Source organism: Mytilus trossulus, chromosome 6, assembly GCF_036588685.1.
Source record: "Mytilus trossulus isolate FHL-02 chromosome 6, PNRI_Mtr1.1.1.hap1, whole genome shotgun sequence".
NCBI lineage: Eukaryota > Metazoa > Mollusca > Bivalvia > Mytilida > Mytilidae > Mytilus > Mytilus trossulus.
The window spans coordinates 49,970,304-49,982,414 of NC_086378.1; the positions used below are offsets into that span (position 1 = coordinate 49,970,304).

At 32.3% G+C, this 12,111-nt stretch overlaps 1 long non-coding RNA gene across 1 annotated transcript; it reads left to right on the forward strand.

The window, feature by feature from the left end:
• Positions 1-1,475: 1,475 nt before the first annotated feature.
• Positions 1,476-5,357, forward strand: LOC134723508 (uncharacterized). The gene is made up of 3 exons (XR_010108097.1): positions 1,476-1,596; positions 3,376-3,558; positions 4,969-5,357. It is a non-coding gene; the product is annotated as an uncharacterized LOC134723508 (long non-coding RNA).
• Positions 5,358-12,111: the final 6,754 nt, after the last annotated feature.

Consider the following 12,111-nt stretch of genomic DNA (forward strand, 5'->3'; position numbering starts at 1 on the left):
CGGGTAAATTAATTTGTTGTGTTTTGCAGTTCACGAATAAAGAAAATTATTTTATAGTTGCGTTTTTTCTGTAACAAGTTCGATTTTTGTTTTTCAGTGTGATTCTTTTCTCTCTCTCTCTCTCTCTAAATCAAGTTTTTATGACCCCCCTTTTTAAAATGGCTGGATCCGCCCCAGCGATTTCAACTTCTACCAAATGTTAACTCTAAAATAAGAAGCGTATAACGAATATAAACATCCATCATGTGTGCAGATATGATTACGGTAATGGGTACTGAGTGCACTTTGTGGAGCGGCCGGTTGTTTAGACGTACCCGAAGAATAAATCATTTCCTGAACCTAAAATACATTTATCTGTAATTCGCCTAAAACATTCTCTCATATATTTAAACAATTAATTGTAAAATAATTAATTCAACGTCGGACTTTCTGTCTGTTTACTAATACTTTTCTTGTTCAGTTTAGTTTATACCAATAATAGATGAACGGAAATAAGTACTTTTTTTAGGAAAATTTACAACTAGATGAACGGAATTGAGTACTTTTTAGGAAAACTTACAACTCAAATTTTCAAAAACAAAATTCTACACTTTTTACCTGGATGTTTTTCTCTGTCTCTCAAACGTAGCGACCAACACCTCACATGACGTATTCTCGATGTTGAGGTATTGACAATATACAATCACATTTATCAATATACAGCAAGTAAGTAATTTGGTGTTGAATGCCAGTAGATCAGAATTTGTTAATTTAACTTTACCTGTTTAAGGGGCACTAGCTGCCAAGTTCATGTTCTTCATCGATTTTAATAAAATTCACATAACGTGTATAGTGTTGAATTGTTTATTAAAATGTTGCCCACAATCTTGGCTGATATGCATAAAACCATTATATTTCATGACACTGCATGAAAAAGAAATTGACTTATCGCATTACACCAGAACCAGAGACATATATATTGTATCTAATATCTCTGCCAGAACTAAAAAATAAACACATACACATAAGAGGGTATGGATGTGAATTAACAGAATAGAGAACAAAGGACAAAGAAAAAAGAAATAAAGAATAGTGAAAGAAAGAGAATAATGGAAAGAAAGTGTAAGTTATTAAAAATATAACTAAAAAAAGAAGACAGAAAAAAGACACCCCTCCGAGACGAGCCTTACATGCACTGTTATTACCCAAGGTTAATTTTACGGCGGCCCATTTTATTTTGGCTTAGAAATAAACATAATTGACAAGTTTCCTTCCCCTGCATTCTCGATCCCATGTAAATAGCACGGCGATTTCAAAAAGACATTGCTACATCATTACAACACTTGCCGTCAGTGTTTGAATATATTGATCAAGTAGGTATAAAAGATTAATGCACGCAAACTTTTATCCACCACTGGCCTAAATAGTTAGTCCGCAAACAACAAGGGTCATAAAAACCCAGCACTTTGAACACAGCCACCGGCATGGTGTAAATCTGAAAGCTTCCCACTATCCATTTCTACCCATAGAAAACTTTTGCCTTTCATTTATCAAAAATGAAATATGTTGATATTAATGGTATATAAGAATTATTGGGGAATTCAAACCATTCCTATTGTAAGTGATAAAACTAAATTTATATCAGGGTGATGGAAATGAGGAAAAAAAGGGGGGATCATGAGTTCAGCGCCCCCTGTTTGGGAAAAGAATTAGTTGATTATATATGGAATCACTGAGTCATGGCAGGAGCAAGCCCCTCTTAGGCAGTCGGTGGGCCCCACTTATGAAAAATTCTGGATCCACCACTGTGGTCATGGTAGTCTTCAGAACTTTGTATTATCTTTTAAAAATAAAATTACACCTGTATAGTGTATATTCTTTAGTGTAAATCAAGGGAAAATAATGTGAACTATCTGTGCATTGGGGCTTATTAAAAGGTATTTCTGGGGAAGAAAGAAGGGAGGGTGAGTCCATGGGAGGTAATCCCAACCCCTTTCAATTTGAGAATATGCTATTATCTTGTATACGGTCCAGATCCCCATCCCTAAACCATATATATTCTTGAATGGGACGATAAAACAAATCAAATGAAATTAAAAGGAGGTCTTTGGGGGTTACCCCACCCTGTTCAATTTGAGAATGTGCTATTATCTTGTGAACGATCCAGATCCCAACCCCTAAACCATATATATTCTTGTCGGGGACAATAAAATTAAAAATGAAATAAAATAAAAGTGAAGTCCCACCCCCTCTAGTTTGAAGACTTGTAAACGGCCAAGATCCCCACCCCTAAACCGTATTTATATATTCTTGTATAGAACAATAAAACAAATCAAAGGAAATATAGGGAGAGTCCATGGGGTTCACCCCCACCCCCACATGTTTGAGAAACTTTTAAATGGTTGAGATCCCCTGTCACCCAGTGGTTAGGTGAAAAAATTTCAGGATCCCTGATCCCCTCCCTCAAACCATATATATTCTTGTATGAGACAATAAAACAAACCAAATGAATATAGGACCATCCCCTTTGTCTTGGGTTGGGAACCCCCCCTTTTTAAAATGGCTGGATCCGCCCCGGCATACCATCTAGCTAGCTACATGTATAAAGGCTTTAAAAATATGAAATCAAACAAGGAAATTAACAGTGTAGGCAACTGTTTTGAATTTAAAAAAAGTCTTTTACATATATAACAATGTTAAATTTTTTGTGCATTTATTTTTGCTTATCGTATTTTCAATAATGGACAAAATTGTATGATTGAATATTGTAATTTAAGAAAAATCAGCATACATGATATAAAATGGGAAGTGGAAACTGGGAATTTGACAAAGAGACAACAACCCAATCAAAGAGCAGACAAGGCCGAAGGTCACCTATATATATGGGTCTTCAATGCAGTGAGAAAAATTCGGCACTGGTCTTCAGCTCATAAATATGTATCAGAAATGAAAACGAGATACAGCTTTCAGTTTTATTAATAAAAACCTCACAATAAGTTCTGAATATCAGAATATACAGTATTGCAAGATTCTCTCAAAATGTACACATAGAGCTGAAAAACTGTCAGTGACTGTAAAATTAATCATGCTTACATTAAAGTCTATGGAGTCCATCTTAATATGCATACTCACATACAAAGGAATATAAGTTAAAGTATGCAATAGACATCAAGTTTTCAAAAATAAGAGTATCTATGCCGTTAATTTACGACAAGATCTTAATCAATTTTAAGTAATAATTTCGGTTTGCTTCAATATTTCGGAGGTTAGTATGACCTCCTCTTTGGTGATGATGTTTATGTTTTAAAGTTGGGAAAATTGTTTGTACATGTACCAACAAAAATAAAAACACAAAGTCAATCTAGAATTATGTTTTTATAATTTTTTTATGTTTAGGTTGTCAGCAAGATGAAAAGGACAAGTATGCAGTTCAAAATTCAAAATGTGGATAAGTTACCTTTGCAGATTTTCATACTTTGCATGAATGAATTCAAAGGTTATATGATGGACAGCAGAGAAAGAAAAAAAAACTTTTCAATTATCCTGCTCCTGGATAAATGTAAAACATCTTGTTCTTCGGTAAGTTTTATGCTCTGTATAGATAGTGTTAGTGCAATCATCTTTCCAGTCTTTCCTCTAATTGTAAGTTTTGGGTGAGTGTTCACCATGAATTTCAGTAAGTAACTGGTGGATTTACATGTATATACTCAAAATTTAGTACTAATATTAATGGGATTTTAGCATGACATCCTGCCAAATGTTTATTAATCATGTTTATGTTCCAGAACATACAAGTATTTGGACTGTACACATACAGTCTGCCCAATTTTAAGAAGTTGGTCAAGTTTATTACAAACAAATGTACAGTACAGATCAACATAACTGAAATCTTTAATAGATTAATACAAAATGTTTAATTGCAGTTAATATAAAAACACAGGTTTGGTCGAGCTGGTACCAGACAGTACAAGTATACTTATATGATCTGACTGTACACATATGGTGGGACTGTAAGTTCTGGACCGTAAAAGTAAGATCCGAATACTGATATGGTCTGGAACATTTATACATGTCTTAAAATTAATATCAAACACATTGGTGTTTTTGAACTTGATAATAAGTTATTTGATAGAACTATAATGTTTTGGGATATCAAAATCAAAAATATCCCATTTTTACTTTTAATAAAGAAGAAGATCATTGATGTATGTTTAAATGTATATTAAAATGAGACAGCAAGCCAACAACACAAAAAATAAGGATAAAACATACATATTTTTTTTGTATCAATGTTATAATTTCCAATATGTTCAAAGAGTTCAAGGTATTTTTTCATTGAAATAAAACACAAATTGAAATCTGTCTGAACTTCAAAAGCTTAAAGAAATATTGTTTCTGTTGTCTGCATTTTGTATAATATATTGCAAATTCTTGTGAATAATGGAATGTTATTATAGTTGTCTAAAGTTTCAACATTGATCTTTATACTGTAAATTCATAAATTATTGCGTGCATTTATTATTGCGATTCTGTCATTTCAGACTTAAATGCGATTTTAAATTTTACGCTTTTGAGAAAAATCCTGTTTAATCCATATAAAATATTTCATAATGCGAGTTTAAATTATTGCATTTACAACTCTGTTGCATTTTTCGCAAAAAAACCTTCTCGCATTAATTCCGAATTTACAGTATATATATATATATTATGTATATAACTTGGGAAAATACCAAATGTTATAAAGAAGAATAAATTAATTGATTGGTATATGGTATTAGAATAGGAAGATGTGGTATATTGCTAATTTGACAACCCTCCATCAGAGACCAAAGGATGTAGGCCGTTAGCAACTGATGACACTGGACAACCTTTAACAATCAGTAAAATCCATACCGCATAGCTATTTTTATTGAAAATCATATTATTGCTACATGTATGAAAACAATTTTGTATAATCCATTACTTTAGATTTTATTGGTACTTTTTCAGAAGGATTGAAATTCACCACCTAGAATACATGGAGAAAAATAGAAACAAGACCAGAATAAATTCAAAGACAAAAGTTGGATCAGTTATTATTTTCATCACTCTGTCAATGATTTGAAGTTCTTTTAAATTCAAAAAAATATTGAAACCACAATAATGTCAAAGTTTTGTGCTGAATGTCCAAAAAGTGGACTATACCATCAAACAATGCTGGATGATAAGAAACTATTAATGTTTTGTGTTGAGGGATATTGTGAAAAAAATAGATTTACTTAAATAGCTACTAGTATGTTAAGCCTAACAATAGAGTTTTTATTGATTTCAAATGGCAAATAATTGTGTTTCAAGAAAGTATTCTATAATTCATGAATAAACATATATTGATACTTACATTATCTGCTTTGTTGTTTAAAAGTTTAGTTTTGAACAGTTAAAGAACAATATGCTAAATTAACATTTCCCAAGAAAAAAAGATATTCAATTAAAAAGATTCATCTTATAATAATTTACTACCAAATAGAACACATTGTAACATACACATTACTGTTTATTTATATCTATATAGTTACAATTAGAATCCCATAGAATTTTAATTTGTCCCATGGGATATTAAAAATCCCATGGGATAATAAAAATCCCATGGGATTTTTTTTGTCCCATGGGACAACAAATATCCCATGGGACTACAATAATCCCATGGGACAAAAAAAAATCCCATGGGATTTAACCAAAATCCCATGGGATAATGGTAAATCCCATGGGATTTTGCCCTGTCCCATGGGATATTGAAAATCCCATGTTTTTATAATTCAAATTGCAAAATAAATATGAAAGTAACTGTAGAAAACCAATGAAATTATTGAATCCCATGTAATTCTGCACATTTTGGTTATATACATGATATTGTAGCTCTTGTTTGAGGCGGCGGCGGATTTGCAAATGAGTGTTTTGCAAATTAAAAGTGTCCAGTGTTTTTGTGTCATTTTGGTCTTTTGTGGATAGTTGTCTCATTAGCAATCATACCACATCTTCTTTTTTTATAATTTCTCGCTACTGCAATCTAACTTACATATTTTCTACAAATAATTATACCCAAAATATCATAATTTTCAAAAAACGGAGACGAAAACGGAGACAAGTTCATTTTCAGAATTTATTTTCGCATTGAAATTCGTTTCAGGCTTGTGAAACTGGACAAAACGTCTTTAATTAGAGAAAAAAAAACTTAATAAAAACGGATTTCTTAAAATATTCGTATAACTCAAAAATAAAATTCATGGACAAGTTCGATAAAAATGAGAAATAACATCTAACTACATGTATATGAGTTTGATTGTTTGAAAAGTACGGCTTTTATCGTTAAGAACGGATTCCATATACAAAACTTTAATTAATATAAATTCTTTTAAAGTATGAACATTTATTTCCCTTTTCAAACTCGTGCAAAGAATTAATTACTGGTCCAGGACATGATAATAAAATTAAGAATAAAACTTTAAAATTTATGGAACGAAATTTTAATAAAAGACGAAAATCTTAAAACATCGTGATATTCATTCTAAACGTCACAATATTACTTCCCGCCGCATGGTCACACTGTACTAACAACACAATATATAAAACAACAATAAAGAAAATCCAATTAATTTTGTTGATTGGATAATTCATGGCTCAGTAGTTGTGTTATCAGTGACACGTGCCCTTATTGTTTACTAAGAATTACAAATGTAACATATCTATCTAAGTTCGATTTCAAATTATGCCAAATTTAACTCTAAGACAAGAAGCGTATAAAGAATATATGCATCCATCCTGTGTGCGATGACTATAAAGGGTCCTGAGTGCACTTCGTATGTCATGAGTGCAATCAGGATGTCCTTCAAGCGGTGTTTAGACGTACTGTTATTCTTTTGGAAGCTTCAAATTTTTTTTTATCAATAACTTTTACACAAGGAGAAATTTTTTTTTTTTGACAGCATGAACCCCAGTTAATGAGCAAACACAAATTAAGAAAGAAAATTGTTTACAATTAAATGTTATAGAAGGGAAAAAAGGGGGGGGGGGGGTAATAAACAAATTTTATTTACACTCACATACTTCTAAACAGATTTGCATATGTAAGCTCTCTATAGATAATGTTAAATTATTTCAGGAGTTTTGAAAAAAAGAATATATACAGTTTAATTTCGCCTAAAATAGTGATTCTTTTTATAGATTTGGTACCTCAGTTTCGACTCAACATTTCATTTTGAATTGTTAGATGGCAAACTCTTTAGGAGAATATTTTATCTGTTCTTTATGTAATTATGGTGATATTGGCGATAATTTTCATTATAACAAGGTCTTGTACTAATCCTTGATTATAGAATGTTTGGCAATATAAAAAGACGAAAGTAGACAAACCCTAATTATGCAGGGTTTCACAAGTTGATCCCCAAGCGGCCCACATTGTACATATAATAAGATCTATATTTTTCAACGTTTTCAAAATGAAATAACTTGAATTGAACATTTCCCTACTGTGAAAATTTGTTATTTCTAAACGTCTTTAATTATTATTTCGGAAAAAAAAAATATTTAGCATATTCATATATTTTCATAATTTTTTCCAAGGAAACCTTTTTATTTGCAAAGTTTACTTCTATATGTTTTTAATCATCACCAGCGACTTATTTTCTGCCATCACCAATTAGTCCTAATTATTAAAGATCAATTGACCAAATTCAAATGATGATTGGTATATCGTATTGAATATGACCATCGGTCATCCGTGACGTATCCCAAATAACGACGCATGCCGATAGATAGATCATAGTTTATTAATTAGCGTCTCGCAATTTAAATTTCATCAAGGGACTTAATTAAACCAGTTACTATACAAATCTTGAACAAACGATGTACATGTACTTTTTAATATTGTTAAAACAAATTACGAAAACGTTTAGGGTAAAAATCACCGAATATAAATGTTTCTTTCTTGCAGGTTTTCGCATTTGTAAATTTGGAATTCTAATGCAAAAGACAGTCGATTCAAACTGAAATAACTTCTTTAAAGATGGTTTGATTTTTTCAGAGACACATGTATTATATATGTCTCAATACATGTATTATATGTCTCTGCTTTTATCAAAACAATAATTACAAAATTATAAAATATGTTAGTTATCGAATGTATACCCAGAACTCTTACTATTATATATACATGTCCTAAGTTACTTAATGTCCTGTGTGCAACCAGGAGATCCTGAAAAGTCTTTAAACGTACCATTATTTTATATGCATATATATTTTATATGCATATATTCAAAGCTGTTCTTAATTATATGCTACTAGGTATCAGTGGCGGATCCAGGGAGAGGGGGGGGGGTTCGGGGGTTGGAACCACCCCTTTTTTTTTTTAACGATAAATGCATTTGATTGGGGACATATGGTAGGAACCACCCCTCCCCCTTTTGTCCTGGGTTTGGACCCCCTCCTTTTCAAATGGCTGGCTCCGCCGCAGAGGTATATTTATATATATGTGTGTGTACCAGCCCCCTCCTAAATCTTGGGAAACAAATGGTAGATTATATAGGGAATCACGGAAGCATGACTGGACGTGACCCCTCTAAGGCAGTCAATGAGTCCCCACTTATGCAAATTTCTGGATCAATCATTGCTTAGTTCTAGTTATCTTAGGTCCTAGTTTGAAATAAAGCCAATAGGTCTTTTTAAACACATCTTTATTCATACATGTATATATACGTTTTCTCACGGATTTGTTCATGCAATATTGAAATTATGTTTACTCAATGCGCAATTACTGAAGTTTATATTTGCTACTTTTCTTCTTAATTTCATATATTAATTTTTTTTTTTTTTTCTTCGAAAAATTAGTGGTGTTGAAAAAGTGAATGGACACAGATACCTTATCACATTTAACCAAAGAAATGGTGTATAATGTCATCAATCTGTATTACACGTAGACAGGATGTTCTCTAGAAAACTATACGTTATACACAGCCGAGAATACACGCACTGTCGTAATGGAAAATTACTGTATGTTATAGTTACCTGTAATCAGCTTTGCAACACCATGTCATGACAGTTCAAAAATTTTCTTCAAATCAAAATGGAATATTCATTTTTTCTGTATTAAAAATTTAAAACTTTAAAAAGTAGACTTTGACAAAATTATGAAATAGAAAGAATTGAACAATTTAAAATCGTATTTTAACAAAGATTTAGGTATAATTTTACAACGATCCTTAAAAAAATAACCAAACAAACGTTGAATTAAACGATATGAACATACGCAGTTTTATATTAAAATACTGACACACACCAGTTTGCTATCTCAGTATGCAAGGCAAGGGTGCTTGGTGAGGTGCTGGAACTTGATGTACATGTATCATTAAGTTAATACAGTTCTGTTAGGATTAACTGCCTTTTTACAGAGACTTTCTATTCTTACTGTTATCAGTTAGTATAGACTGTTCCTGGCTTAGAATGATTCTCTGCTCAGCAAATGGTGCGTAATTAGCATTTGAATCAAATTTCTTGTAGAAGTAAAAAACACAAATTAATGTATTTGACAACTTTATTTAGGAGCACAGTCTATATTATCCGGCGTAAATAACTTCGAGATTTATGTGGAAGTTAACTCTGCTTCTCGATCTATGCTAATCGATGTTCCAGTTTATTTCATATTTATATTTATTCGTGAGGCCTCGTCATCGTTTATATTCACTAAAAGCACAGTCGCCTAAATATTTTATATGGCGAAAAAATTGCGAAAATAGGGGGAAATAATATATTTTTAGTAGCATTTTTATTTTAAAATCTTAAGAGCTTGCTAGCAAATCTAACTCTAAAATGAGAAGTGTATGACGATCTATAACGAATATATACATCCATCATGTGTGCAGATACGACGGCGACTATATAGGGTCTGCCATGAGTGCACTTTGTATGCCCGGCAGGAGGAGGTCCTCCTGAGCGGTGTTTAGACGTACCGGGAAAATCTTATCTGATTCAGGATCAATTCATCGGTTACACTCCCCTGTCACCAGTGATTCTTTTTTGCTGACATTCTGAAAAAGTATTGTATAGTCCCTGTGTAAGTGTTGACTCTCAACTTGCACATGTGATTTTTTAACACTGCCCGGACTTCTGCAAAAAAACAATTATTCAGTTCACTGATTAGGATGGAAGGTAAACGAACAGAAAGTCACAGGACATTCCGACAAAAAGTCACAGGACAAAAAGTCAAACACATGTCAAACTCAGACATAAAGTAACAAAGTTGATAGGACAAAAAGTCACAAACAATTTGTTGACAATTGATTGAATATTAAAGAAAAAAGATTTTGAAATATCTTCTTTTTATTACATATATTCATTTTTAATTTTAGGAAATTGTTCATAATATAAAAAAGAAGATGTGGTATGATTGCCAATACACCTAATCGCTATTTATTCCATTCCGGATAAGTTCTAAAATTACACAACTTTTTCATCCAGTTGAAGCTATCTGGGTCCCTGTTTAAACAATTCACCATGCATGATACTTTTTAATGAGACCTGTTTAAACTACCGTAAATACTTCAAACAAAATATTTTTTTACTTCAATTTTAATTTCGAAAAAAGTGGATCATACTATATCAAAGTTTCTTCATGATCAATTTCTAAAGTTTTTCCTCCCTCAGCTCACTGCTGGTGACCTCCATTTTCAGCCCGCGTGACCTAAACAGGAAGTTGTATAAATGACTGTTTTTCCAGGAATGGACTAAATAGCGATAAGGTGTATGAGACAACTGTCCACAAGAGACCAAAATGACACAGACATTAACAACTAGAGATCTTTACGGCCTTCAACAATAAGCCAATATAAAGAAGATATGGTATGATTGCCAATCAGACAACTGTCCACAAGAGACCAAAATGACACAGACATTAACAACCATAGGTCATCATACAGCCTTCAACAATGAGCAAAGCCCAAGGTAAAGCCCATACCACATAGTCAACTGTAAAAGGCAATCATACTATATCTTTTTTTTTATATTTACATGTTAAAAAATGCGTGCAAATGTAATCCAAAAGCTGCACACAAACTTAATGATTTTTGTGCGCAAATGTAATGGTAATGTGCGCAAACCTAATGCACTGATTTATTTGTTTTTAATAAATTTTAATTTAAAGTTGCTACATCATGTTCATGTATAAAACTTCAAGAAAAATACAAAAAGAGTGTTTTCTTGTTCAAAGAAAAATTATCTCAAAACTAAATTGTGACTTTTTGTCCTGTGACAGTGTGTGACTTTTTGACTGTGACTTTTTGTCCTAGATTCAGATTGAATAGGGGTGTTTGGTTGACCCCGCCTCCCTCTATCTGAGACTACTATCTCAGTGATGAGCTTAATGTTTCATATACAAATGTATTGTGCTTGTCATATATGTATGTCGGATAAAAGCTCTATAGACCTATAAGTCAGCTTTACCGTCTGATGCATTTTCAGATTCATCACTCGACAACTTCCTGTTTTCCCCAACACTTGTATGATTTTACACATGATAGCCAAGTTGAAAGTTGAAAACTAACAACCTAATTTATGTACAAAAAAATTGAAAAACAGATATGTTACATATAAACAAACGACAATCACTGAATTATCGGATCCTGACTTGGAACAGGCACAACCATAACAAATTGGCAGGGTATAAGGAACTTTGAAAATATTTAGTTTTTGTGGTTTGGTCTATTTTCCGGATACTGTAAGCAATAAGGCCCCTTTATTTAGTGAATGAAATAATTGTAAGATGCACTTAGCTGTCTGTCATATTTTATATGAACTTGACCTCATTTTCATGGTTCATTGGTCAATGAAACACTGCATTGTTTTGTCAGTTTATCATATGTTTAAAGTTACAGGTAGATTATATTTGGTAGATATGAAACAATTGTGAGGTGTGCATGTCTGAATGGCAGATTCATATATAAACCATGACCGCATTTTATTGTTCTTTGGTCAATGATAAGTTTTCATGGTTTTGTCATTTTATCAGGCCACATTTAAAAGAATGTCTGTTTCCCCTCCCCTGGGTCTACCCTTTGTAAACAGACCAGGAAGGCAGGTTCTTGTTAGCTCACCTGACCTGAAAGG